This window comes from Convolutriloba macropyga, chromosome 9 (assembly GCF_964194025.1).
Source record: "Convolutriloba macropyga chromosome 9, txConMacr16.3, whole genome shotgun sequence".
In the NCBI taxonomy this organism is placed as follows: domain Eukaryota; kingdom Metazoa; phylum Xenacoelomorpha; order Acoela; family Convolutidae; genus Convolutriloba; species Convolutriloba macropyga.
This window is the reverse complement of record NC_134476.1, coordinates 63,560,036-63,587,336: the sequence shown is the minus strand read 5'-3', so window position 1 is coordinate 63,587,336 and position 27,301 is coordinate 63,560,036. Positions and strand designations below refer to the sequence as shown.

Below are 27,301 nucleotides of genomic sequence, written 5' to 3'. Positions count from 1 at the left end.
ATCTGGCACAGCGAACCATTTTGGACAAATTTTTACCAATTTCCAAAAAAGTATCCGCGCTCGATGAGGCTTAACTTTTTCGATCACCGAGGCTTTTTGAGGCTCTAAAATGTGTAAATATCGAATAAAAGTATTCTATGAGGTTTGAATACTCAAAAGAAAAAGCCTACAACACCTGGTGTTCCCATGCGGTCACCCATCCAAGTACTAACCAGGCCCAATGTTGCTTAACTTCGGTGATCGGACGAGAACCGGTGCATTCAACATGGTATGGTCGTAGGCATTTGCGTAAGTGGGAGCGAATTTATATACAACAGTATTGTATTGTAGTCTTATATTCATATACAGGATCACTTTAACTCGCCGCCTTGCGGTTTGCAAAATAGTCACTTAATACATGCAATTTGAGCCACGTTTGTGTTATAATTTATGCAATTCGTAGCCATACAGTGTATTATGACCAACGCACAAACTTTTTGCTTCCAACTTTCCACAATACAGTGGAACGGCCCCAAAACAAGGGAGAGATGAATTGGGTCCGAGGAACCTGTTCAACCGGACATTGAACCGGAGGCATGACTTCAGTGGGTTTAGGCCGGTACTTGGGAAAATCATAGCTCAATTGCTTTTAGCCTAATTGTTGTGATAAACTTATTAAATAGGTAAGTATCAACTCTATTTAATAAGTTTTATTTGAATGCACTCTGCGTTAGCGGAGTGCAGCCTAAAGAATGGAACTGAGCGATTTGCACTAACTTTAAAAGTTAGTTTAATAAAGGGAAATTTTACAATTAGTATTGATGTTTCCGAGACAGTTCCAAATACCAAATATACAGTAAACGCAAGCAGGGGAACTATTAGAATGGTCTTTACAAGTATATGGGGGGTGTTTGGAGCAATGGTTATTGCTGAAATTGTCATTTACAAAAAGTATCCGCGCTCGATGAGGCTTAACTTTTTCGATCACCGAACTTAGTTTTGGCCACCAAATCGTCAATTTTAGTCCGAAATGGCTCATTTTTTCGTGGGCATGCTTCACTTGAGCCATAGTTGGCGATAAAATAAAAAAATCTGGCACAGCGGACCATTTTCGACAAGTTTTCACCAATTTCCAAAAAAGTATCCGCGCTCGATGAGGCTTAACTTTTTCGATCACCGAGGCTTTTTGAGGCTCTAAAATGTGTAAATATTGAATAAAAGTATTCTATGAGGTTTGAATACTCAAAAGAAGAAGCCTACAACACCTGGTGTTCCCAAGCGGTCACCCATCCAAGTACTAACCAGGCCCAATGTTGCTTAACTTCGGTGATCGGACGAGAACCGGTGCATTCAACATGGTATGGTCGTAGGCATTTGCGTAAGTGGGAGCGAATTTATATACAAAAGTATTGTATTGTAGTCTTACATTCATATACAGGATCACTTTAACTCGCCGCCTTGCGGTTTGCAAAATAGTCACTTAATACATGCAATTTGAGCCACGTTTGTGTTATAATTTATGCAATTCGTAGCCATACAGTGTATTATGACCAACGCACAAACTTTTTGCTTCCAACTTTCCACAATACAGTGGAACGGCCCCAAAACAAGGGAGAGATGAATTGGGTCCGAGGAACCTGTTCAACCGGACATTGAACCGGAGGCATGACTTCAGTGGGTTTAGGCCGGTACTTGGGAAAATCATAGCTCAATTGCTTTTAGCCTAATTGTTGTGATAAACTTATTAAATAGGTAAGTATCAACTCTATTTGATAAGTTTTATTTGAATGCACTCTGCGTTAGCGGAGTGCAGCCTAAAGAATGGAACTCAGCGATTTGCACTAACTTAAAAGTTAGTTTAATAAAGGGAAATTTTACAATTAGTATTGATGTTTCCGAGACAGTTCCAAATACCAAATATACAGTAAACGCAAGCAGGGGAACTATTAGAATGGCCTTTACAAGTATATGGGGTGTGTTTGGAGCAATGGTTATTGCTGAAATTGTCATTTACAAAAAGTATCCGCGCTCGATGAGGCTTAACTTTTTCGATCACCGAACATAGTTTTGGCCACCAAATCGTCAATTTTAGTCCGAAATGGCTCATTTTTTGTGGGCATGCTCCACTTGAGCCATAGTTGGGAATAAAATAAAAAAATCTGGCACAGCGAACCATTTTGGACAAGTTTTTTACCAATTTCCAAAAAAGTATCCGCGCTCGATGAGGCTTAACTTTTTCGATCACCGAGGCTTTTTGAGGCTCTAAAATGTGTAAATATCGAATAAAAGTATTCTATGAGGTTTGAATACTCAAAAGAAAAAGCCTACAACACCTGGTGTTCCCAAGCGGTCACCCATCCAAGTACTAACCAGGCCCAATGTTGCTTAACTTCGGTGATCGGACGAGAACCGGTGCATTCAACATGGTATGGTCGTAGGCGTTTGCGTAAGTGGGAGCGATTTTATATACAACAGTATTGTATTGTAGTCTTATATTCATATACAGGATCACTTTAACTCGCCGCCTTGCGGTTTGCAAAATAGTCACTTAATACATGCAATTTGAGCCACGTTTGTGTTATAATTTATGCAATTCGTAGCCATACAGTGTATTATGACCAACGCACAAACTTTTTGCTTCCAACTTTCCACAATACAGTGGAACGGCCCCAAAACAAGGGAGAGATGAATTGGGTCCGAGGAACCTGTTCAACCGGACATTGAACCGGAGGCATGACTTCAGTGGGTTTAGGCCGGTACTTGGGAAAATCATAGCTCAATTGCTTTTAGCCTAATTGTTGTGATAAACTTATTAAATAGGTAAGTATCAACTCTATTTGATAAGTTTTATTTGAATGCACTCTGCGTTAGCGGAGTGCAGCCTAAAGAATGGAACTGGGCGATTTGCACTAACTTTAAAAGTTAGTTTAATAAAGGGAAATTTTACAATTAGTATTGATGTTTCCGAGACAGTTCCAAATACCAAATATACAGTAAACGCAAGCAGGGAAACTATTAGAATGGCCTTTACAAGTATATGGGGTGTGTTTGGAGCAATGGTTATTGCTGAAATTGTCATTTACAAAAAGTATCCGCGCTCGATGAGGCTTAACTTTTTCGATCACCGAACTTAGTTTTGGCCACCAAATCGTCAATTTTAGTCCGAAATGGCTCATTTTTTGTGGGCATGCTCCACTTGAGCCATAATTGGGGATAAAATAAAAAAATCTGGCACAGCGAACCATTTTGGACAAGTTTTCACCAATTTCCAAAAAAGTATCCGCGCTCGATGAGGCTTAACTTTTTCGATCACCGAGGCTTTTTGAGGCTCTAAAATGTGTAAATATCGAATAAAAGTATTCTATGAGGTTTGAGTACTCAAAGGAAAAAGCCTACAACACCTGGTGTTCCCAAGCGGTCACCCATCCAAGTACTAACCAGGCCCAATGTTGCTTAACTTCGGTGATCGGACGAGAACCGGTGCATTCAACCTGGTATGGTCGTAGGCGTTTGCGTAAGTGGGAGCGAATTTATATACAACAGTATTGTATTGTAGTCTTATATTCATATACAGGATCACTTTAACTCGCCGCCTTGCGGTTTGCAAAATAGTCACTTAATACATGCAATTTGAGCCACGTTTGTGTTATAATTTATGCAATTCGTAGCCATACAGTGTATTATGACCAACGCACAAACTTTTTGCTTCCAACCTTCCACAATACAGTGGAACGGCCCCAAAACAAGGGAGAGATGAATTGGGTCCGAGGAACCTGTTCAACCGGACATTGAACCGGAGGCATTTCTTCAGTGGGTTTAGGCCGGTACTTGGGAAAATCATAGCTCAATTGCTTTTAGCCTAATTGTTGTGATAAACTTATTAAATAGTAAGTATCAACTCTATTTGATAAGTTTTATTTGAATGCACTCTGCGTTAGCGGAGTGCAGCCTAAAGAATGGAACTCAGCGATTTGCTCTAACTTAAAAGTTAGTTTAATAAAGGGAAATTTTACAACTAGTATTGATGTTTCCGAGACAGTTCCAAATACCAAATATACAGTAAACGCAAGCAGGGGAACTATTAGAATGGCCTTTACAAGTATATGGGGTGTGTTTGGAGCAATGGTTATTGCTGAAATTGTCATTTACAAAAAGTATCCGCGCTCGATGAGGCTTAACTTTTTCGATCAACGAACTTAGTTTTGGCCACCAAATCGTCAATTTTAGTCCGAAATGGCTCATTTTTTGTGGGCATGCTCCACTTGAGCCATAGTTGGGGATAAAATAAAAAAATCTGGCACAGCGAACCATTTTGGACAAGTTTTTACCAATTTCCAAAAAAGTATCCGCGCTCGATGAGGCTTAACTTTTTCGATCACCGAGGCTTTTTGAGGCTCTAAAATGTTTAAATATCGAATAAAAGTATTCTATGAGGTTTGAATACTCAAAAGAAAAAGCCTACAACACCTGGTGTTCCCAAGCGGTCACCCATCCAAGTACTAACCAGGCCCAATGTTGCTTAACTTCGGTGATCGGACGAGAACCGGTGCATTCAACATGGTATGGTCGTAGGCATTTGCGTAAGTGGGAGCGAATTTATATACAACAGTATTGTATTGTAGTCTTATATTCATATACAGGATCACTTTAACTCGCCGCCTTGCGGTTTGCAAAATAGTCACTTAATACATGCAATTTGAGCCACGTTTGTGTTATAATTTATGCAATTCGTAGCCATACAGTGTATTATGACCAACGCACAAACTTTATGCTTCCAACTTTCCACAATACAGTGGAATGGCCCCAAAACAAGGGAGAGATGAATTGGGTCCGAGGAACCTGTTCAACCGGACATTGAACCGGAGGCATGACTTCAGTGGGTTTAGGCCGGTACTTGGGAAAATCATAGATCAATTGCTTTTAGCCTAATTGTTGTGATAAACTTATTAAATAGGTAAGTATCAACTCTATTTGATAAGTTTTATTTGAATGCACTCTGCGTTAGCGGAGTGCAGCCTAAAGAATGGAACTCAGCGATTTGCACTAACTTAAAAGTTAGTTTAATAAAGGGAAATTTTACAATTAGTATTGATGTTTCCGAGACAGTTCCAAATACCAAATATACAGTAAACGCAAGCAGGGGAACTATTAGAATGGCCTTAACAAGTATATGGGGTGTGTTTGGAGCAATGGTTATTGCTGAAATTGTCATTTACAAAAAGTATCCGCGCTCGATGAGGCTTAACTTTTTCGATCACCGAACTTAGTTTTCGCCACCAAATCGTCAATTTTAGTCCGAAATGGCTCATTTTTTGTGGGCATGCTCCACTTGAGCCATAGTTGGGGATAAAATAAAAAAATCTGGCACAGCGGACCATTTTGGACAAGTTGTCACCGATTTCCAAAAAAGTATCCGCGCTCGATGAGGCTTAACTTTTTCGATCACCGAGGCTTTTTGAGGCTCTAAAATGTGTAAATATCGAATAAAAGTATTCTATGAGATTTGAATACTCAAAAGAAAAAGCCTACAACACCTGGTGTTCCCAAGCGGTCACCCATCCAAGTACTAACCAGGCCCAATGTTGCTTAACTTCGGTGATCGGACGAGAACCGGTGCATTCAACATGGTATGGTCGTAGGCATTTGCGTAAGTGGGAGCGAATTTATATACAACAGTATTGTATTGTAGTCTTATATTCATATACAGGATCACTTTAACTCGCCGCCTTGCGGTTTGCAAAATAGTCACTTAATACATGCAATTTGAGCCACGTTTGTGTTATAATTTATGCAATTCGTAGCCATACAGTGTATTATGACCAACGCACAAACTTTTTGCTTCCAACCTTCCACAATACAGTGGAACGGCCCCAAAACAAGGGAGAGATGAATTGGGTCCGAGGAACCTGTTCAACCGGACATTGAACCGGAGGCATGACTTCAGTGGGTTTAGGCCGGTACTTGGGAAAATCATAGCTCAATTGCTTTTAGCCTAATTGTTGTGATAAACTTATTAAATAGGTAAGTATCAACTCTATTTGATAAGTTTTATGTGAATGCACTCTGCGTTAGCGGAGTGCAGCCTAAAGAATGGAACTCAGCGATTTGCTCTAACTTAAAAGTTAGTTTAATAAAGGGAAATTTTACAACTAGTATTGATGTTTCCGAGACAGTTCCAAATACCAAATATACAGTAAACGCAAGCAGGGGAACTATTAGAATGGCCTTTACAAGTATATGGGGTGTGTTTGGAGCAATGGTTATTGCTGAAATTGTCATTTACAAAAAGTATCCGCGCTCGATGAGGCTTAACTTTTTCGATCACCGAACTTAGTTTTGGCCACCAAATCGTCAATTTTAGTCCGAAATGGCTCATTTTTTGTGGGCATGCTCCACTTGAGCCATAGTTGGGGATAAAATAAAAAAAATTTGGCACAGCGAACCATTTTAGACAAGTTTTTTCCAATTTCCAAAAAAGTATCCGCGCTCGATGAGGCTTAACTTTTTCGATCACCGAGGCTTTTTGAGGCTCTAAAATTTGTAAATATCGAATAAAAGTATTCTATGAGGTTTGAATACTCAAAAGGAAAAGCCTACAACACCTGGTGTTCCCAAGCGGTCACCCATCCAAGTACTAACCAGGCCCAATGTTGCTTAACTTCGGTGATCGGACGAGAACCGGTGCATTCAACATGGTATGGTCGTAGGCATTTGCGTAAGTGGGAGCGAATTTATATACAACAGTATTGTATTGTAGTCTTATATTCATATACAGGATCACTTTAACTCGCCGCCTTGCGGTTTGCAAAATAGTCACTTAATACATGCAATTTGAGCCACGTTTGTGTTATAATTTATGCAATTCGTAGCCATACAGTGTATTATGACCAACGCACAAACTTTTTGCTTCCAACCTTCCACAATACAGTGGAACGGCCCCAAAACAAGGGAGAGATGAATTGGGTCCGAGGAACCTGTTCAACCGGACATTGAACCGGAGGCATGACTTCAGTGGGTTTAGGCCGGTACTTGGGAAAATCATAGCTCAATTGCTTTTAGCCTAATTGTTGTGATAAACTTATTAAATAGGTAAGTATCAACTCTATTTGATAAGTTTTATTTAAATGCACTCTGCGTTAGCGGAGTGCAGCCTAAAGAATGGAACTCAGCGATTTGCTCTAACTTAAAAGTTAGTTTAATAAAGGGAAATTTTACAACTAGTATTGATGTTTCCGAGACAGTTCCAAATACCAAATACACAGTAAACGCAAGCAGGGGAACTATTAGAATGGCCTTTACAAGTATATGGGGTGTGTTTGGAGCAATGGTTATTGCTGAAATTGTCATTTACAAAAAGTATCCGCGCTCGATGAGGCTTAACTTTTTCGATCACCGAACTTAGTTTTGGCCACCAAATCGTCAATTTTAGTCCGAAATGGCTCATTTTTTTTGTGGGCATGCTCCACTTGAGCCATAGTTGGGGATAAAATAAAAAAAATCTGGCACAGCGAACCATTTTGGACAAGTTTTTTCCAATTTCCAAAAAAGTATCCGCGCTCGATGAGGCTTAACTTTTTCGATCACCGAGGCTTTTTGAGGCTCTAAAATTTGTAAATACCGAATAAAAGTATTCTATGAGGTTTGAATACTCAAAAGGAAAAGCCTACAACACCTGGTGTTCCCAAGCGGTCACCCATCCAAGTACTAACCAGGCCCAATGTTGCTTAACTTCGGTGATCGGACGAGAACCGGTGCATTCAACATGGTATGGTCGTAGGCATTTGCGTAAGTGGGAGCGAATTTATATACAACAGTATTGTATTGTATTCTTATATTCATATACAGGATCACTTTAACTCGCCGCCTTGCGGTTTGCAAAATAGTCACTTAATACATGCAATTTGAGCCACGTTTGTGTTATAATTTATGCAATTCGTAGCCATACAGTGTATTATGACCAACGCACAAACTTTTTGCTTCCAACCTTCCACAATACAGTGGAACGGCCCCAAAACAAGGGAGAGATGAATTGGGTCCGAGGAACCTGTTCAACCGGACATTGAACCGGAGGCATGACTTCAGTGGGTTTAGGCCGGTACTTGGGAAAATCATAGCTCAATTGCTTTTAGCCTAATTGTTGTGATAAACTTATTAAATAGGTAAGTATCAACTCTATTTGATAAGTTTTATTTGAATGCACTCTGCGTTAGCGGAGTGCAGCCTAAAGAATGGAACTCAGCGATTTGCTCTAACTTAAAAGTTAGTTTAATAAAGGGAAATTTTACAACTAGTATTGATGTTTCCGAGACAGTTCCAAATACCAAATATACAGTAAACGCAAGCAGGAGAACTATTAGAATGGCCTTTACAAGTATATGGGGTGTGTTTGGAGCAATGGTTATTGCTGAAATTGTCATTTACAAAAAGTATCCGCGCTCGATGAGGCTTAACTTTTTCGATCACCGAACTTAGTTTTGGCCACCAAATCGTCAATTTTAGTCCGAAATGGCTCATTTTTTGTGGGCATGCTCCACTTGAGCCATAGTTGGGGATAAAATAAAAAAAATCTGGCACAGCGAACCATTTTGGACAAGTTTTCTCCAATTTCCAAAAAAGTATCCGCGCTCGATGAGGCTTAACTTTTTCGATCACCGAGGCTTTTTGAGGCTCTAAAATTTGTAAATACCAAATAAAAGTATTCTATGAGGTTTGAATACTCAAAAGGAAAAGCCTACAACACCTGGTGTTCCCAAGCGGTCACCCATCCAAGTACTAACCAGGCCCAATGTTGCTTAACTTCGGTGATCGGACGAGAACCGGTGCATTCAACATGGTATGGTCGTAGGCATTTGCGTAAGTGGGAGCGAATTTATATACAACAGTATTGTATTGTAGTCTTATATTCATATACAGGATCACTTTAACTCGCCGCCTTGCGGTTTGCAAAATAGTCACTTAATACATGCAATTTGAGCCACGTTTGTGTTATAATTTATGCAATTCGTAGCCATACAGTGTATTATGACCAGCGCAAAAACTTTTTGCTTCCAACCTTCCACAATACAGTGGAACCGCCCCAAAACAAGGGAGACATGAATTGGGTCCGAGGAACCTGTTCAACCGGACATTGAACCGGAGGCATGACTTCAGTGGGTTTAGGCCGGTACTTGGGAAAATCATAGCTCAATTGCTTTTAGCCTAATTGTTGTGATAAACTTATTAAATAGGTAAGTATCAACTCTATTTGATAAGTTTTATTTGAATGCACTCTGCGTTAGCGGAGTGCAGCCTAAAGAATGGAACTCAGCGATTTGCTCTAACTTAAAAGTTAGTTTAATAAAGGGAAATTTTACAACTAGTATTGATGTTTCCGAGACAGTTCCAAATACCAAATATACAGTAAACGCAAGCAGGGGAACTATTAGAATGGCCTTTACAAGAATATGGGGTGTGTTTGGAGCAATGGTTATTGCTGAAATTGTCATTTACAAAAAGTATCCGCGCTCGATGAGGCTTAACTTTTTCGATCACCGAACTTAGTTTTGGCCACCAAATCGTCAATTTTAGTCCGAAATGGCTCATTTTTTGTGGGCATGCTCCACTTGAGCCATAGTTGGGGATAAAATAAAAAAAATCTGGCACAGCGAACCATTTTGGACAAGTTTTCTCCAATTTCCAAAAAAGTATCCGCGCTCGATGAGGCTTAACTTTTTCGATCACCGAGGCTTTTTGAGGCTCTAAAATTTGTAAATACCGAATAAAAGTATTCTATGAGGTTTGAATACTCAAAAGGAAAAGCCTACAACACCTGGTGTTCCCAAGCGGTCACCCATCCAAGTACTAAACAGGCCCAATGTTGCTTAACTTCGGTGATCGGACGAGAACCGGTGCATTCAACATGGTATGGTCGTAGGCATTTGCGTAAGTGGGAGCGAATTTATATACAACAGTATTGTATTGTAGTCTTATATTCATATACAGGATCACTTTAACTCGCCGCCTTGCGGTTTGCAAAATAGTCACTTAATACATGCAATTTGAGCCACGTTTGTGTTATAATTTATGCAATTCGTAGCCATACAGTGTATTATGACCAACGCACAAACTTTTTGCTTCCAACTTTCCACAATACAGTGGAACGGCCCCAAAACAAGGGAGAGATGAATTGGGTCCGAGGAACCTGTTCAACCGGACATTGAACCGGAGGCATGACTTCAGTGGGTTTAGGCCGGTACTTGGGAAAATCATAGCTCAATTGCTTTTAGCCTAATTGTGATAAACTTATTAAATAGGTAAGTATCAACTCTATTTGATAAGTTTTATTTGAATGCACTCTGCGTTAGCGGAGTGCAGCCTAAAGAATGGAACTCAGCGATTTGCACTAACTTAAAAGTTAGTTTAATAAAGGGAAATTTTACAATTAGCATTGATGTTTCCGAGACAGTTCCAAATACCAAATATACAGTAAACGCAAGCAGGGGAACTATTAAAATGGCCTTTACAAGTATATGGGGTGTGTTTGGAGCAATGGTTATTGCTGAAATTGTCATTTACAAAAAGTATCCGCGCTCGAGGAGGCTTAACTTTTTCGATCACTGAACTTAGTTTTGGCCACCAAATCGTCAATTTTAGTCCGAAATGGCTCATTTTTTGTGGGCATGCTCCACTTGAGCCATAGTTGGGGATAAAGTGAAAAAATCTGGCACAGCGAACCATTTTGGACAAGTTTTCACCAATTTCCAAAAAAGTATCCGCGCTCGACGAGGCTTAACTTTTTCGATCACCGAGGCTTTTTGAGGCTCTAAAATGTGTAAATATCGAATAAAAGTATTCTATGAGGTTTGAATACTCAAAAGAAAAATCCTACAACACCTGGTGTTCCCAAGCGGTCACCCATCCAAGTACTAACCAGGCCCAATGTTGCTTAACTTCGGTGATCGGACGAGAACCGGTGCATTCAACATGGTATGGTCGTAGGCATTTGCGTAAGTGGGAGCGAATTTATATACAACAGTATTTTATTGTAGTCTTTTATTCATATACAGGATCACTTTAACTCGCCGCCTTGCGGTTTGCAAAATGGTCACTTAATACATGCAATTTGAGCCACGTTTGTGTTATAATTTATGCAATTCGTAGCCATACAGTGTATTATGACCAACGCACAAACTTTTTGCTTCCAACCTTCCACAATACAGTGGAACGGCCCCAAAACAAGGGAGAGATGAATTGGGTCCGAGGAACCTGTTCAACCGGACATTGAACCGGAGGCATGACTTCAGTGGGTTTAGGCCGGTACTTGGGAAAATCATAGCTCAATTGCTTTTAGCCTAATTGTTGTGATAAACTTATTAAATAGGTAAGTATCAACTCTATTTGATAAATTTTATTTGAATGCACTCTGCGTTAGCGGAGTGCAGCCTAAAGAATGGAACTCAGCGATTTGCTCTAACTTAAAAGTTAGTTTAATAAAGGGAAATTTTACAAGTAGTATTGATGTTTCCGAGACAGTTCCAAATACCAAATATACAGTAAACGCAAGCAGGGGAACTATTAGAATGGCCTTTACAAGTATATGGGGTGTGTTTGGAGCAATGGTTATTGCTGAAATTGTCATTTACAAAAAGTATCCGCGCTCGAGGAGGCTTAACTTTTTCGATCACTGAACTTAGTTTTGGCCACCAAATCGTCAATTTTAGTCCGAAATGGCTCATTTTTTGTGGGCATGCTCCATTTGAGCCATAGTTGGGGATAAAGTGAAAAAATCTGGCACAGCGAACCATTTTGGACAAGTTTTCACCAATTTCCAAAAAAGTATCCGCGCTCGACGAGGCTTAACTTTTTCGATCACCGAGGCTTTTTGAGGCTCTAAAATGTGTAAATATCGAATAAAAGTATTCTATGAGGTTTGAATACTCAAAAGAAAAATCCTACAACACCTGGTGTTCCCAAGCGGTCACCCATCCAAGTACTAACCAGGCCCAATGTTGCTTAACTTCGGTGATCGGACGAGAACCGGTGCATTCAACATGGTATGGTCGTAGGCATTTGCGTAAGTGGGAGCGAATTTATATACAACAGTATTTTATTGTAGTCTTTTATTCATATACAGGATCACTTTAACTCGCCGCCTTGCGGTTTGCAAAATGGTCACTTAATACATGCAATTTGAGCCACGTTTGTGTTATAATTTATGCAATTCGTAGCCATACAGTGTATTATGACCAACGCACAAACTTTTTGCTTCCAACCTTCCACAATACAGTGGAACGGCCCCAAAACAAGGGAGAGATGAATTGGGTCCGAGGAACCTGTTCAACCGGACATTGAACCGGAGGCATGACTTCAGTGGGTTTAGGCCGGTACTTGGGAAAATCATAGCTCAATTGCTTTTAGCCTAATTGTTGTGATAAACTTATCAAATAGGTAAGTATCAACTCTATTTGATAAGTTTTATTTGAATGCACTCTGCGTTAGCGGAGTGCAGCCTAAAGAATGGAACTCAGCGATTTGCTCTAACTTAAAAGTTAGTTTAATAAAGGGAAATTTTACAATTAGTATTGATGTTTCCGAGACAGTTCCAAATACCAAATATACAGTAAACGCAAGCAGGGGAACTATTAGAATGGCCTTTACAAGTATATGGGGTGTGTTTGGAGCAATGGTTATTGCTGAAATTGTCATTTACAAAAAGTATCCGCGCTCGATGAGGCTTAACTTTTTCGATCACCGAACTTAGTTTTGGCCACCAAATCGTCAATTTTAGTCCCAAATGGCTCATTTTTTGTGGGCATGCTCCACTTGAGCCATAATTGGGGATAAGATAAAAAAATCTGGCACAGCGAACCATTTTGGACAAGTTTTCTCCAATTTCCAAAAAAGTATCCGCGCTCGACGAGGCTTAACTTTTTCGATCACCGAGGCTTTTTGAGGCTCTAAAATGTGTAAATACCGAATAAAAGTATTCTATGAGGTTTGAATACTCAAAAGAAAAATCCTACAACACCTGGTGTTCCCAAGCGGTCACCCATCCAAGTACTAACCAGGCCCAATGTTGCTTAACTTCGGTGATCGGACGAGAACCGGTGCATTCAACATGGTATGGTCGTAGGCATTTGCGTAAGTGGGAGCGAATTTATATACAACAGTATTGTATTGTAGTCTTATATTCATATACAGGATCACTTTAACTCGCCGCCTTGCGGTTTGCAAAATGGTCACTTAATACATGCAATTTGAGCCACGTTTGTGTTATAATTTATGCAATTCGTAGCCATACAGTGTATTATGACCAACGCACAAACTTTTTGCTTCCAACCTTCCACAATACAGTGGAACGGCCCCAAAACAAGGGAGAGATGAATTGGGTCCGAGGAACCTGTTCAACCGGACATTGAACCGGAGGCATGACTTCAGTGGGTTTAGGCCGGTACTTGGGAAAATCATAGCTCAATCGCTTTTAGCCTAATTGTTGTGATAAACTTATTAAATAGGTAAGTATCAACTCTATTTGATAAGTTTTATTTGAATGCACTCTGCGTTAGCGGAGTGCAGCCTAAAGAATGGAACTCAGCGATTTGCTCTAACTTAAAAGTTAGTTTAATAAAAGGAAATTTTACAACTAGTATTGATGTTTCCGAGACAGTTCCAAATACCAAATATACAGTAAACGCAAGCAGGGGAACTATTAGAATGGCCTTTACAAAAATATGGGGTGTGTTTGGAGCAATGGTTATTGCTGAAATTGTCATTTACAAAAAGTATCCGCGCTCGATGAGGCTTAACTTTTTCAATCACCGAACTTAGTTTTGGCCACCAAATCGTCAATTTTAGTCCGAAATGGCTCATTTTTTGTGGGCATGCTCCAAATGAGCCATAGTTGGGGATAAAATAAAAAAAAATCTGGCACAGCGAACCATTTTGGACAAATTTTTACCAATTTCCAAAAAAGTATCCGCGCTCGATGAGGCTTAACTTTTTCGATCACCGAGGCTTTTTGAGGCTCTAAAATGTGTAAATATCGAATAAAAATATTCTATGAGGTTTGAATACTCAAAAAAAGCCTACAACACCTGGTGTTCCCAAGCGGTCACCCTCCCAAGTACTAACCAGGCCCAATGTTGCTTAACTTCGGTGATCGGACGAGAACCGGTGCATTCAACATGGTATGGTCGTAGGCATTTGCGTAAGTGGGAGCGAATTTATATACAACAGTATTGTATTGTAGTCTTTTATTCATATACAGGATCACTTTAACTCGCCGCCTTGCGGTTTGCAAAATAGTCACTTAATACATGCAATTTGAGCCACGTTTGTGTTATAATTTATGCAATTCGTAGCCATACAGTGTATTATGACCAACGCACAAACTTTTTGCTTCCAACCTTCCAAAAATACAGTGGAACGGCCCCAAAACAAGGGAGAGATGAATTGAGTCCGAGGAACCTGTTCAACCGGACATTGAACCGGAGGCATGACTTCAGTGGGTTTAGGCCGGTACTTGGGAAAATCATAGCTCAATTGCTATTAGCCTAATTGTTGTGATAAACTTATTAAATAGGTAAGTATCAACTCTATTTGATAAGTTTTACTTGAATGCACTCTGCGTTAGCGGAGTGCAGCCTAAAGAATGGAACTCAGCGATTTGCACTAACTTAAAAGTTAGTTTAATAAAGGGAAATTTTACAACTAGTATTGATGTTTCCGAGACAGTTCCAAATACCAAATATACAGTAAACGCAAGCAGGGGAACTATTAGAATGGCCTTTACAAGTATATGGGGTGTGTTTGGAGCAACGGTTATTGCTGAAATTGTCATTTACAAAAAGTATCCGCGCTCGATGAGGCTTAACTTTTTCGATCACCGAGGCTTTTTGAGGCTCTAAAATGTGTAAATATCGAATAAAAGTATTCTATGAGGTTTGAATACTCAAAAGAAAAAGCCTACAACACCTGGTGTTCCCAAGCGGTCACCCATCCAAGTACTAACCAGGCCCAATGTTGCTTAACTTCGGTGATCGGACGAGAACCGGTGCATTCAACATGGTATGGTCGTAGGCATTTGCGTAAGTGGGAGCGAATTTATATACAACAGTATTGTATTGTAGTCTTATATTCATATACAGGATCACTTTAACTCGCCGCCTTGCGGTTTGCAAAATAGTCACTTAAAACATGCAATTTGAGCCACGTTTGTGTTATAATTTATGCAATTCGTAGCCATACAGTGTATTATGACCAACGCAAAAACTTTTTGCTTCCAACCTTCCACAATACAGTGGAACGGCCCCAAAACAAGGGAGAGATGAATTGGGTCCGAGGAACCTGTTCAACCGGACATTGAACCGGAGGCATGACTTCAGTGGGTTTAGGCCGGTACTTGGGAAAATCATAGCTCAATTGCTTTTAGCCTAATTGTTGTGATAAACTTATTAAATAGGTAAGTATCAACTCTATTTGATAAGTTTTATTTGAATGCACTCTGCGTTAGCGGAGTGCAGCCTAAAGAATGGAACTCTGCGATTTGCACTAACTTAAAAGTTAGTTTAATAAAGGGAAATTTTACAATTAGTATTGATGTTTCCGAGACAGTTCCAAATACCAAATATACAGTAAACGCAATCAGGGGAACTATTAGAATGGCCTTTACAAGTATATGGGGTGTGTTTTGAGCAATGGTTATTGCTGAAATTGTCATTTACAAAAAGTATCCGCGCTCGATGAGGCTTAACTTTTTCGATCACCGAACATAGTTTTGGCCACCAAATCGTCAATTTTAGTCCGAAATGGCTCATTTTTTGTGGGCATGCTCCACTTGAGCCATAGTTGGGGATAAAATAAAAAAATTTGGCACAGCGAACCATTTTGGACAAGTTTTCACCAATTTCCAAAAAAGTATCCGCGCTCGATGAGGCTTAACTTTTTCGATCACCGAGGCTTTTTGAGGCTCTAAAATGTGTAAATATCGAATAAAAGTATTCTATGAGGTTTGAATACTCAAAAGAAAAAGCCTACAACACCTGGTGTTCCCAAGCGGTCACCCATCCAAGTACTAACCAGGCCCAATGTTGCTTAACTTCGGTGATCGGACGAGAACCGGTGCATTCAACATGGTATGGTCGTAGGCATTTGCGTAAGTGGGAGCGAATTTATATACAACAGTATTGTATTGTAGTCTTATATTCATATACAGGATCACTTTAACTCGCCGCCTTGCGGTTTGCAAAATAGTCACTTAATACATGCAATTTGAGCCACGTTTGTGTTATAATTTATGCAATTCGTAGCCATACAGTGTATTATGACCAACGCAAAAACTTTTTGCTTCCAACCTTCCACAATACAGTGGAACGGCCCCAAAACAAGGGAGAGATGAATTGGGTCCGAGGAACCTGTTCAACCGGACATTGAACCGGAGGCATGACTTCAGTGGGTTTAGGCCGGTACTTGGGAAAATCATAGCTCAATTGCTTTTAGCCTAATTGTTGTGATAAACTTATTAAATAGGTAAGTATCAACTCTATTTGATAAGTTTTATTTGAATGCACTCTGCGTTAGCGGAGTGCAGCCTAAAGAATGGAACTCAGCGATTTGCGCTAACTTAAAAGTTAGTTTAATAAAGGGAAATTTTACAATTAGTATTGATGTTTCCGAGACAGTTCCAAATACCAAATATACAGTAAACGCAAGCAGGGGAACTATTAGAATGGCCTTCACAAGTATATGGGGTGTGTTTTGAGCAATGGTTATTGCTGAAATTGTCATTTACAAAAAGTATCCGCGCTCGATGAGGCTTAACTTTTTCGATCACCGAACTTAGTTTTGGCCACCAAATCGTCAATTTTAGTCCGAAATGGCTCATTTTTTGTGGGCATGCTCCACTTGAGCCATAGTTGGGGATAAAATAAAAAAATTTGGCACAGCGAACCATTTTGGACAAGTTTTCACCAATTTCCAAAAAAGTATCCGCGCTCGATGAGGCTTAACTTTTTCGATCACCGAGGCTTTCTGAGGCTCAAAAATGTGTAAATATCAAATAAAAGTATTCTATGAGGTTTGAATACTCAAAAGAAAAAGCCTACAACACCTGGTGTTCCCAAGCGGTCACCCATCCAAGTACTAACCAGGCCCAATGTTGCTTAACTTCGGTGATCGGACGAGAACCGGTGCATTCAACATGGTATGGTCGTAGGCATTTGCGTAAGTGGGAGCGAATTTATATACAACAGTATTGTGTTGTAGTCTTATATTCATATACAGGATCACTTTAACTCGCCGCCTTGCGGTTTGCAAAATAGTCACTTAATACATGCAATTTGAGCCACGTTTGTGTTATAATTTATGCAATTCGTAGCCATACAGTGTATTATGACCAACGCAAAAACTTTTTGCTTCCAACCTTCCACAATACAGTGGAACGGCCCCAAAACAAGGGAGAGATGAATTGGGTCCGAGGAACCTGTTCAACCGGACATTGAACCGGAGGCATGACTTCAGTGGGTTTAGGCCGGTACTTGGGAAAATCATAGCTCAATTGCTTTTAGCCTAATTGTTGTGATAAACTAATTAAATATGTAAGTATCAACTCTATTTGATAAGTTTTATTTGAATGCACTCTGCGTTAGCGGAGTGCAGCCTAAGGAATGGAACTCAGCGATTTGCACTAACTTAAAAGTTAGTTTAATAAAGGGAAATTTTACAATTAGTATTGATGTTTCCGAGACAGTCCCAAATGCCAAATATACAGTAAACGCAAGCAGGGGAACTATTAGAATGGCCTTCACAAGTATATGGGGTGTGTTTTGAGCAATGGTTATTGCTGAAATTGTCATTTACAAAAAGTATCCGCGCTCGATGAGGCTTAACTTTTTCGATCACCGAACTTAGTTTTGGCCACCAAATCATCAATTTTAGTCCGAAATGGCTCATTTTTTGTGGGCATGCTCCACTTAAGCCATAGTTGGGGATAAAATAAAAAAATTTGGCACAGCGAACCATTTTGGACAAGTTTTCACCAATTTCCAAAAAAGTATCCGCGCTCGATGAGGCTTAACTTTTTCGATCACCGAGGCTTTTTGAGGCTCAAAAATGTGTAAATATCAAATAAAAGTATTCTATGAGGTTTGAATACTCAAAAGGAAAAGCCTACAATGCCTGGTGTTCCCAAGCGGTCACCCATCCAAGTACTAACCAGGCCCAATGTTGCTTAACTTCGGTGATCGGACGAGAACCGGTGCATTCAACATGGTATGGTCGTAGGCATTTGCGTAAGTGGGAGCGAATTTATATACAACAGTATTGTATTGTAGTCTTATATTCATATACAGGATCACTTTAACTCGCCGCCTTGCGGTTTGCAAAATAGTCACTTAAAACATGCAATTTGAGCCAAGTTTGTGTTATAATTTATGCAATTCGTAGCCATACAGTGTATTATGACCAACGCAAAAACTTTTTGCTTCCAACCATCCACAATACAGTGGAACGGCCCCAAAACAAGGGAGAGATGAATTGGGTCCGAGGAACCTGTTCAACCGGACATTGAACCGGAGGCATGACTTCAGTGGGTTTAGGCCGGTACTTGGGAAAATCATAGCTCAATTGCTTTTAGCCTAATTGTTGTGATAAACTTATTAAATAGGTAAGTATCAACTCTATTTGATAAGTTTTATTTGAATGCACTCTGCGTTAGCGGAGTGCAGCCTAAAGAATGGAACTCAGCGATTTGCACTAACTTAAAAGTTAGTTTAATAAAGGGAAATTTTACAATTAGTATTGATGTTTCCGAGACAGTTCCAAATACCAAATATACAGTAAACGCAAGCAGGGGAACTATTAGAATGGCCTTTACAAGTATATGGGGTGTGTTTGGAGCAATGGTTATTGCTGAAATTGTCATTTACAAAAAGTATCCGCGCTCGATGAGGCTTAACTTTTTCGATCACCGAACTTAGTTTTGGCCACCAAATCGTCAATTTTAGTCCGAAATGGCTCATTTTTTGTGGGCATGCTCCACTTGAGCCAAAGTTGGGGATAAAATAAAAAAATTTGGCACAGCGAACCATTTTCGACAAGTTTTCACCAATTTCCAAAAAAGTATCCGCGCTCGATGAGGCTTAACTTTTTCGATCACCGAGGCTTTTTGAGGCTCTAAAATGTGTAAATATCAAATAAAAGTATTCTATGAGGTTTGAATACTCAAAAGAAAAAGCCTACAACACCTGGTGTTCCCAAGCGGTCGCCCATCCAAGTACTAACCAGGCCCAATGTTGCTTAACTTCGGTGATCGGACGAGAACCGGTGCATTCAACATGGTATGGTCGTAGGCATTTGCGTAAGTGGGAGCGAATTTATATACAACAGTATTGTATTGTAGTCTTATATTCATATACAGGATCACTTTAACTCGCCGCCTTGCGGTTTGCAAAATAGTCACTTAATACATGCAATTTGAGCCACGTTTGTGTTATAATTTATGCAATTCGTAGCCGTACAGTGTATTATGACCAACGCAAAAACTTTTTGCTTCCAACCTTCCACAATACAGTGGAACGGCCCCAAAACAAGGGAGAGATGAATTGGGTCCGAGGAACCTGTTCAACCGGACATTGAACCGGAGGCATGACTTCAGTGGGTTTAGGCCGGTACTTGGGAAAATCATAGCTCAATTGCTTTTAGCCTAATTGTTGTGATAAACTTATTAAATAGGTAAGTATCAACTCTATTTGATAAGTTTTATTTGAATGCACTCTGCGTTAGCGGAGTGCAGCCTAAAGAATGGAACTCAGCGATTTGCACTAACTTAAAAGTTAGTTTAATAAAGGGAAATTTTACAATTAGTATTGATGCTTCCGAGACAGTTCCAAATACCAAATATACAGTAAACGCAAGCAGGGGAACTATTAGAATGGCCTTCACAAGTATATGGGGTGTGTTTTGAGCAATGGTTATTGCTGAAATTGTCATTTACAAAAAGTATCCGCGCTCGATGAGGCTTAACTTTTTCGATCACCGAACATAGTTTTGGCCACCAAATCGTCAATTTTAGTCCGAAATGGCTCATTTTTTGTGGGCATGCTCCACTTGAGCCATAGTTGGGGATAAAATAAAAAAATTTGGCACAGCGAACCATTTTGGACAAGTTTTTACCAATTTCCAAAAAAGTATCCGCGCTCGATGAGGCTTAACTTTTTCGATCACCGAGGCTTTTTGAGGCTCAAAAATGTGTAAATATCAAATAAAAGTATTCTATGAGGTTTGAATACTCAAAAGAAAAAGCCTACAACACCTGGTGTTCCCAAGCGGTCACCCATCCAAGTACTAACCAGGCCCAATGTTGCTTAACTTCGGTGATCGGACGAGAACCGGTGCATTCAACATGGTATGGTCGTAGGCATTTGCGTAAGTGGGAGCGAATTTATATACAACAGTATTGTATTGTAGTCTTATATTCATATACAGGATCACTTTAACTCGCCGCCTTGCGGTTTGCAAAATAGTCACTTAATACATGCAATTTGAGCCACGTTTGTGTTATAATTTATGCAATTCGTAGCCATACAGTGTATTATGACCAACGCAAAAACTTTTTGCTTCCAACCTTCCACAATACAGTGGAACGGCCCCAAAACAAGGGAGAGATGAATTGGGTCCGAGGAACCTGTTCAACCGGACATTGAACCGGAGGCATGACTTCAGTGGGTTTAGGCCGGTACTTGGGAAAATCATAGCTCAATTGCTTTTAGCCTAATTGTTGTGATAAACTTATTAAATAGGTAAGTATCAACTCTATTTGATAAGTTTTATTTGAATGCACTCTGCGTTAGCGGAGTGCAGCCTAAAGAATGGAACTCAGCGATTTGCACTAACTTAAAAGTTAGTTTAATAAAGGGAAATTTTACAATTAGTATTGATGTTTCCGAGACAGTTCCAAATACCAAATATACAGTAAACGCAAGCAGGGGAACTATTAGAATGGCCTTCACAAGTATATGGGGTGTGTTTTGAGCAATGGTTATTGCTGAAATTGTCATTTACAAAAAGTATCCGCGCTCGATGAGGCTTAACTTTTTCGATCACCGAACTTAGTTTTGGCCACCAAATCGTCAATTTTAGTCCGAAATGGCTCATTTTTTGTGGGCATCTTCCACTTGAGCCATAAATGGGGATAAAATAAAAAAATTTGGCACAGCGAACCATTTTGGACAAGTTTTTACCAATTTCCAAAAAAGTATCCGCGCTCGATGAGGCTTAACTTTTTCGATCACCGAGGATTTTTGAGGCTCAAAAATGTGTAAATATCAAATAAAAGTATTCTATGAGGTTTGAATACTCAAAAGAAAAAGCCTACAACACCTGGTGTTCCCAAGCGGTCACCCATCCAAGTACTAACCAGGCCCAATGTTGCTTAACTTCGGTGATCGGACGAGAACCGGTGCATTCAACATGGTATGGTCGTAGGCATTTGCGTAAGTGGGAGCGAATTTATATACAACAGTATTGTATTGTAGTCTTATATTCATATACAGGATCACTTTAACTCGCCGCCTTGCGGTTTGCAAAATAGTCACTTAATACATGCAATTTGAGCCACGTTTGTGTTATAATTTATGCAATTCGTAGCCATACAGTGTATTATGACCAACGCAAAAACTTTTTGCTTCCAACCTTCCACAATACAGTGGAACGGCCCCAAAACAAGGGAGAGATGAATTGGGTCCGAGGAACCTGTTCAACCGGACATTGAACCGGAGGCATGACTTCAGTGGGTTTAGGCCGGTACTTGGGAAAATCATAGCTCAATTGCTTTTAGCCTAATTGTTGTGATAAACTTATTAAATAGGTAAGCATCAACTCTATTTGATAAGTTTTATTTGAATGCACTCTGCGTTAGCGGAGTGCAGCCTAAAGAATGGAACTCAGCGATTTGCACTAACTTAAAAGTTAGTTTAATAAAGGGAAATTTTACAATTAGTATTGATGTTTCCGAGACAGTTCCAAATACCAAATATACAGTAAACGCAAGCAGGGGAACTATTAGAATGGCCTTCACAAGTATATGGGGTGTGTTTGAAGCAATGGTTATTGCTGAAATTGTCATTTACAAAAGGTATCCGCGCTCGATGAGGCTTAACTTTTTCGATCACCGAACTTAGTTTTGGCCACCAAATCGTCAATTTTAGTCCGAAATGGCTCATTTTTTGTGGGCATGCTTGACTTGAGCCATAGTTGGGGATAAAATAAAAAAATCTGGCACAGCGAACCATTTTGGACAAGTTTTCACCAATTTCCAAAAAAGTATCCGCGCTCGATGAGGCTTAACTTTTTCGATCACCGAGGCTTTTTGAGGCTCTAAAATGTGTAAATATCGAATAAAAGTATTTTATGAGGTTTGAATGCTCAAAAGAAAAAGCCTACAACACCTGGTGTTCCCAAGCGGTCACCCATCCAAGTACTAACCAGGCCCAATGTTGCTTAACTTCGGTGATCGGACGAGAACCGGTGCATTCAACATGGTATGGTCGTAGGCATTTGCGTAAGTGGGAGCGAATTTATATACAACAGTATTGTATTGTAGTCTTATATTCATATACAGGATCACTTTAACTCGCCGCCTTGCGGTTTGCAAAAAAGTCACTTAATACATGCAATTTGAGCCACGTTTGTGTTATAATTTATGCAATTCGTAGCCATACAGTGTATTATGACCAGCGCAAAAACTTTTTGCTTCCAACCTTCCACAATACAGTGGAACGTCTTCAAAACAAGGGAGAGATGAATTGGGTCCGAGGAACCTGTTCAACCGGACATTGAACTGGAGGCGTGACTTCAGTGGGTTTAGGCCGGTACTTGGGAAAATCATAGCTCAATTGCTTTTAGCCTAATTGTTGTGATAAACTTATTAAATAGGTAAGTATCAACTCTATTTGATAAGTTTTATTTGAATGCACTCTGCGTTAGCGGAGTGCAGCCTAAAGAATGGAACTCAGCGATTTGCACTAACTTAAAAGTTAGTTTAATAAAGGGAAATTTTACAATTAGTATTGATGTTTCCGAGACAGTTCCAAATACCAAATATACAGTAAACGCAAGCAGGAAAACTATTAGAATGGCCTTTACAAGTATATGGGGTGTGTTTGGAGCAATGGTTATTGCTGAAATTGTCATTTACAAAAAGTATCCGCGCTCGATGAGGCTTAACTTTTTCGATCACCGAACTTAGTTTTGGCCACCAAATCGTCAATTTTAGTCCGAAATGGCTCATTTTTTTGTGGGCATGCTCCACTTGAGCCATAGTTGGGGATAAAATAAAAAAATCTGGCACAGCGAACCATTTTGGACAAGTTTTCACCAATTTCCAAAAAAGTATCCGCGCTCGATGAGGCTTAACTTTTTCGATCACCGAGGCTTTTTGAGGCTCTAAAATGTGTAAATATCAAATTAAAGTATTCTATGAGGTTTGAATACTCAAAAGAAAAAGCCTACAACACCTGGTGTTCCCAAGCGGTCACCCATCCAAGTACTAACCAGGCCCAATGTTGCTTAACTTCGGTGATCGGACGAGAACCAGTGCATTCAACATGGTATGGTCGTAGGCATTTGCGTAAGTGGGAGCGAATTTATATACAACAGTATTGTATTGTAGTCTTATATTCATATACAGGATCACTTTAACTCGCCGCCTTGCGGTTTGCAAAATAGTCACTTAATACATGCAATTTGAGCCACGTTTGTGTTATAATTTATGCAATTCGTAGCCATACAGTGTATTATGACCAGCGCAAAAACTTTTTGCTTCCAACCTTCCACAATACAGTGGAGCCGCCCCAAAAAAAGGGAGAGATGAATTGGGTCCGAGGAACCAGTTCAACCGGACATTGAACCGGAGGCATGACTTCAGTGGGTTTAGGCCGGTACTTGGGAAAATCATAGCTCAATTGCTTTTAGCCTAATTGTTGTGATAAACTTATTAAATAGGTAAGTATCAACTCTATTTGATAAGTTTTATTTGAATGCACTCTGCGTTAGCGGAGTGCAGCCTAAAGAATGGAACTCAGCGATTTGCTCTAACTTAAAAGTTAATTTAATAAAGGGAAATTTTACAATTAGTATTGATGTTTCCGAGACAGTTCCAAATACCAAATATACAGTAAACGCAAGCAGGGAAATTATTAGAATGGCCTTTACAAGTATATGGGGTGTGTTTGGAGCAATGGTTATTGCTGAAATTGTCATTTATAAAAAGTATCCGCGCTCGATGAGGCTTAACTTTTTCGATCACCGAACTTAGTTTTGGCCACCAAATCGTCAATTTTAGTCCGAAATGGCTCATTTTTTTGTGGGCATGCTCCACTTGAGCCATAGTTGGGGATAAAATAAAAAAATCTGGCACAGCGAACCATTTTGGACAAGTTTTCACCAATTTCCAAAAAAGTATCCGCGCTCGATGAGGCTTAACTTTTTCGATCACCGAGGCTTTTTGAGGCTCTAAAATGTGTAAATATCGAATTAAAGTATTCTATGAGGTTTGAATACTCAAAAGAAAAAGCCTACAACACCTGGTGTTCCCAAGCGGTCACCCATCCAAGTACTAACCAGGCCCAATGTTGCTTAACTTCGGTGATCGGACGAGAACCGGTGCATTCAACATGGTATGGTCGTAGGCATTTGCGTAAGTGGGAGCGAATTTATATACAACAGTATTGTATTGTAGTCTTATATTCATATACAGGATCACTTTAACTCGCCGCCTTGCGGTTTGCAAAATAGTCACTTAATACATGCAATTTGAGCCACGTTTGTGTTATAATTTATGCAATTCGTAGCCATACAGTGTATTATGACCAGCGCAAAAACTTTTTGCTTCCAACCTTCCACAATACAGTGGAACCGCCCCAAAAGAAGGGAGAGATGAATTGGGTCCGAGGAACCAGTTCAACCGGACATTGAACCGGAGGCATGACTTCAGTGGGTTTAGGCCGGTACTTGGGAAAATCATAGCTCAATTGCTTTTAGCCTAATTGTTGTGATAAACTTATTAAATAGGTAAGTATCAACTCTATTTGATAAGTTTTATTTGAATGCACTCTGCGTTAGCGGAGTGCAGCCTAAAGAATGGAACTCAGCGATTTGCTCTAACTTAAAAGTTAGTTTAATAAAGGGAAATTTTACAATTAGTATTGATGTTTCCGAGACAGTTCCAAATACCAAATATACAGTAAACGCAAGCAGGGGAACTATTAGAATGGCCTTTACAAGTATATGGGGTGTGTTTGGAGCAATGGTTATTGCTGAAATTGTCATTTACAAAAAGTATCCGCGCTCGATGAGGCTTAACTTTTTCGATCACCGAACTTAGTTTTGGCCACCAAATCGTCAATTTTAGTCCGAAATGGCTCATTTTTTGTGGGCATGCTCCACTTGAGCCATAGTTGGGGATAAAAAAAATCTGGCACAGCGAACCATTTTGGACAAGTTTTCACCAATTTCCAAAAAAGTATCCGCGCTCGATGAGGCTTAACTTTTTCGATCACCGAGGCTTTTTGAGGCTCTAAAATGTGTAAATATCGAATAAAAGTATTCTATGAGGTTTGAATACTCAAAAGAAAAAGCCTACAACACCTGGTGTTCCCAAGCGGTCACCCATCCAAGTACTAACCAGGCCCAATGTTGCTTAACTTCGGTGATCGGACGAGAACCGGTGCATTCAACATGGTATGGTCGTAGGCATTTGCGTAAGTGGGAGCGAATTTATATACAACAGTATTGTATTGTAGTCTTATATTCATATACAGGATCACTTTAACTCGCCGCCTTGCGGTTTGCAAAATAGTCACTTAATACATGCAATTTGAGCCACGTTTGTGTTATAATTTATGCAATTCGTAGCCATACAGTGTATTATGACCAGCGCAAAAACTTTTTGCTTCCAACCTTCCACAATACAGTGGAACGGCCCGAAAACAAGGGAGAGATGAATTGGGTCCGAGGAACCTGTTCAACCGGACATTGAACCGGAGGCATGACTTCAGTGGGTTTAGGCCGGTACTTGGGAAAATCATAGCTCAATTGCTTTTAGCCTAATTGTTGTGATAAACTTATTAAATATGTAAGTATCAACTCTATTTGATAAGTTTTATTTGAATGCACTCTGCGTTAGCGGAGTGCAGCCTAAGGAATGGAACTCAGCGATTTGCACTAACTTAAAAGTTAGTTTAATAAAGGGAAATTTTACATTTAGTATTGATGTTTCCGAGACAGTCCCAAATGCCAAATATACAGTAAACGCAAGCAGGGGAACTATTAGAATGGCCTTCACAAGTATATGGGGTGTGTTTTGAGCAATGGTTATTGCTGAAATTGTCATTTACAAAAAGTATCCGCGCTCGATGAGGCTTAACTTTTTCGATCACCGAACTTAGTTTTGGCCACCAAATCGTCAATTTTAGTCCGAAATGGCTCATTTTTTGTGGGCATGCTCCACTTGAGCCATAGTTGGGGATAAAATAAAAAAATCTGGCACAGCGAACCATTTTGGACAAGTTTTCACCAATTTCCAAAAAAGTATCCGCGCTCGATGAGGCTTAACTTTTTCGATCACCGAGGCTTTTTGAGGCTCTAAAATGTGTAAATATCAAATAAAAGTATTCTATGAGGTTTGAATACTCAAAAGAAAAAGCCTACAACACCTGGTGTTCCCAAGCGGTCGCCCATCCAAGTACTAACCAGGCCCAATGTTGCTTAATTTCGGTGATCGGACGAGAACCGGTGCATTCAACATGGTATGGTCGTAGGCATTTGCGTAAGTGGGAGCGAATTTATATACAACAGTATTGTATTGTAGTCTTATATTCATATACAGGATCACTTTAACTCGCCGCCTTGCGGTTTGCAAAATAGTCACTTAATACATGCAATTTGAGCCACGTTTGTGTTATAATTTATGCAATTCGTAGCCATACAGTGTATTATGACCAGCGCAAAAACTTTTTGCTTCCAACCTTCCACAATACAGTGGAACGGCCCCAAAACAAGGGAGAGATGAATTGGGTCCGAGGAACCTGTTCAACCGGACATTGAACCGGAGGCATGACTTCAGTGGGTTTAGGCCGGTACTTGGGAAAATCATAGCTCAATTGCTTTTAGCCTAATTGTTGTGATAAACTTATTAAATAGGTAAGTATCAACTCTATTTGATAAGTTTTATTTGAATGAACTCTGCGTTAGCGGAGTGCGGCCCAAAGAATGGAACTCAGCGATTTGCACTAACTTAAAAGTTAGTTTAATAAAGGGAAATTTTACAATTAGTATTGATGTTTCCGAG

General features: G+C 39.8%; 26 non-coding genes across 26 annotated transcripts; all 26 read right to left on the bottom strand.

Moving 5' to 3' along the window:
• Positions 1–163: 163 nt before the first annotated feature.
• On the bottom strand, positions 164–282 carry LOC142346614 (5S ribosomal RNA). The gene has a single exon (XR_012759664.1). It is a non-coding gene; the product is annotated as a 5S ribosomal RNA (ribosomal RNA).
• Positions 283–1,232: 950 nt separating this feature from the next.
• Positions 1,233–1,351, bottom strand: LOC142346575 (5S ribosomal RNA). The gene has a single exon (XR_012759627.1). It is a non-coding gene; the product is annotated as a 5S ribosomal RNA (ribosomal RNA).
• A 949-nt stretch (positions 1,352–2,300) lies between these two features.
• Positions 2,301–2,419, bottom strand: LOC142346574 (5S ribosomal RNA). Its single transcript, XR_012759626.1, has one exon. It is a non-coding gene; the product is annotated as a 5S ribosomal RNA (ribosomal RNA).
• A 949-nt stretch (positions 2,420–3,368) lies between these two features.
• On the bottom strand, positions 3,369–3,487 carry LOC142347064 (5S ribosomal RNA). The gene has a single exon (XR_012760089.1). It is a non-coding gene; the product is annotated as a 5S ribosomal RNA (ribosomal RNA).
• Positions 3,488–4,434: 947 nt separating this feature from the next.
• Positions 4,435–4,553, bottom strand: LOC142346572 (5S ribosomal RNA). The gene has a single exon (XR_012759624.1). It is a non-coding gene; the product is annotated as a 5S ribosomal RNA (ribosomal RNA).
• Positions 4,554–5,501: 948 nt separating this feature from the next.
• LOC142346571 (5S ribosomal RNA) lies at positions 5,502–5,620 on the bottom strand. The gene has a single exon (XR_012759623.1). It is a non-coding gene; the product is annotated as a 5S ribosomal RNA (ribosomal RNA).
• A 949-nt stretch (positions 5,621–6,569) lies between these two features.
• Positions 6,570–6,688, bottom strand: LOC142346570 (5S ribosomal RNA). Its single transcript, XR_012759622.1, has one exon. It is a non-coding gene; the product is annotated as a 5S ribosomal RNA (ribosomal RNA).
• A 951-nt stretch (positions 6,689–7,639) lies between these two features.
• LOC142346569 (5S ribosomal RNA) lies at positions 7,640–7,758 on the bottom strand. The gene has a single exon (XR_012759621.1). It is a non-coding gene; the product is annotated as a 5S ribosomal RNA (ribosomal RNA).
• A 949-nt stretch (positions 7,759–8,707) lies between these two features.
• Positions 8,708–8,826, bottom strand: LOC142346568 (5S ribosomal RNA). The gene has a single exon (XR_012759620.1). It is a non-coding gene; the product is annotated as a 5S ribosomal RNA (ribosomal RNA).
• A 949-nt stretch (positions 8,827–9,775) lies between these two features.
• Positions 9,776–9,894, bottom strand: LOC142346971 (5S ribosomal RNA). The gene has a single exon (XR_012760003.1). It is a non-coding gene; the product is annotated as a 5S ribosomal RNA (ribosomal RNA).
• Positions 9,895–10,839: 945 nt separating this feature from the next.
• Positions 10,840–10,958, bottom strand: LOC142347048 (5S ribosomal RNA). The gene has a single exon (XR_012760074.1). It is a non-coding gene; the product is annotated as a 5S ribosomal RNA (ribosomal RNA).
• A 948-nt stretch (positions 10,959–11,906) lies between these two features.
• On the bottom strand, positions 11,907–12,025 carry LOC142347047 (5S ribosomal RNA). Its single transcript, XR_012760073.1, has one exon. It is a non-coding gene; the product is annotated as a 5S ribosomal RNA (ribosomal RNA).
• Positions 12,026–12,973: 948 nt separating this feature from the next.
• Positions 12,974–13,092, bottom strand: LOC142347046 (5S ribosomal RNA). Its single transcript, XR_012760072.1, has one exon. It is a non-coding gene; the product is annotated as a 5S ribosomal RNA (ribosomal RNA).
• Positions 13,093–14,039: 947 nt separating this feature from the next.
• On the bottom strand, positions 14,040–14,158 carry LOC142347050 (5S ribosomal RNA). Its single transcript, XR_012760076.1, has one exon. It is a non-coding gene; the product is annotated as a 5S ribosomal RNA (ribosomal RNA).
• Positions 14,159–14,919: 761 nt separating this feature from the next.
• Positions 14,920–15,038, bottom strand: LOC142346566 (5S ribosomal RNA). The gene has a single exon (XR_012759619.1). It is a non-coding gene; the product is annotated as a 5S ribosomal RNA (ribosomal RNA).
• Positions 15,039–15,986: 948 nt separating this feature from the next.
• On the bottom strand, positions 15,987–16,105 carry LOC142346565 (5S ribosomal RNA). The gene has a single exon (XR_012759618.1). It is a non-coding gene; the product is annotated as a 5S ribosomal RNA (ribosomal RNA).
• A 948-nt stretch (positions 16,106–17,053) lies between these two features.
• On the bottom strand, positions 17,054–17,172 carry LOC142346564 (5S ribosomal RNA). Its single transcript, XR_012759617.1, has one exon. It is a non-coding gene; the product is annotated as a 5S ribosomal RNA (ribosomal RNA).
• Positions 17,173–18,120: 948 nt separating this feature from the next.
• On the bottom strand, positions 18,121–18,239 carry LOC142347110 (5S ribosomal RNA). The gene has a single exon (XR_012760132.1). It is a non-coding gene; the product is annotated as a 5S ribosomal RNA (ribosomal RNA).
• A 948-nt stretch (positions 18,240–19,187) lies between these two features.
• Positions 19,188–19,306, bottom strand: LOC142346928 (5S ribosomal RNA). Its single transcript, XR_012759962.1, has one exon. It is a non-coding gene; the product is annotated as a 5S ribosomal RNA (ribosomal RNA).
• Positions 19,307–20,254: 948 nt separating this feature from the next.
• Positions 20,255–20,373, bottom strand: LOC142346563 (5S ribosomal RNA). Its single transcript, XR_012759616.1, has one exon. It is a non-coding gene; the product is annotated as a 5S ribosomal RNA (ribosomal RNA).
• Positions 20,374–21,321: 948 nt separating this feature from the next.
• Positions 21,322–21,440, bottom strand: LOC142346562 (5S ribosomal RNA). The gene has a single exon (XR_012759615.1). It is a non-coding gene; the product is annotated as a 5S ribosomal RNA (ribosomal RNA).
• A 948-nt stretch (positions 21,441–22,388) lies between these two features.
• On the bottom strand, positions 22,389–22,507 carry LOC142346560 (5S ribosomal RNA). Its single transcript, XR_012759613.1, has one exon. It is a non-coding gene; the product is annotated as a 5S ribosomal RNA (ribosomal RNA).
• A 949-nt stretch (positions 22,508–23,456) lies between these two features.
• LOC142346960 (5S ribosomal RNA) lies at positions 23,457–23,575 on the bottom strand. Its single transcript, XR_012759992.1, has one exon. It is a non-coding gene; the product is annotated as a 5S ribosomal RNA (ribosomal RNA).
• A 949-nt stretch (positions 23,576–24,524) lies between these two features.
• Positions 24,525–24,643, bottom strand: LOC142346559 (5S ribosomal RNA). Its single transcript, XR_012759612.1, has one exon. It is a non-coding gene; the product is annotated as a 5S ribosomal RNA (ribosomal RNA).
• Positions 24,644–25,587: 944 nt separating this feature from the next.
• LOC142346558 (5S ribosomal RNA) lies at positions 25,588–25,706 on the bottom strand. The gene has a single exon (XR_012759611.1). It is a non-coding gene; the product is annotated as a 5S ribosomal RNA (ribosomal RNA).
• Positions 25,707–26,654: 948 nt separating this feature from the next.
• On the bottom strand, positions 26,655–26,773 carry LOC142347145 (5S ribosomal RNA). The gene has a single exon (XR_012760165.1). It is a non-coding gene; the product is annotated as a 5S ribosomal RNA (ribosomal RNA).
• Between the last annotated feature and the right edge of the window lie 528 nt (positions 26,774–27,301).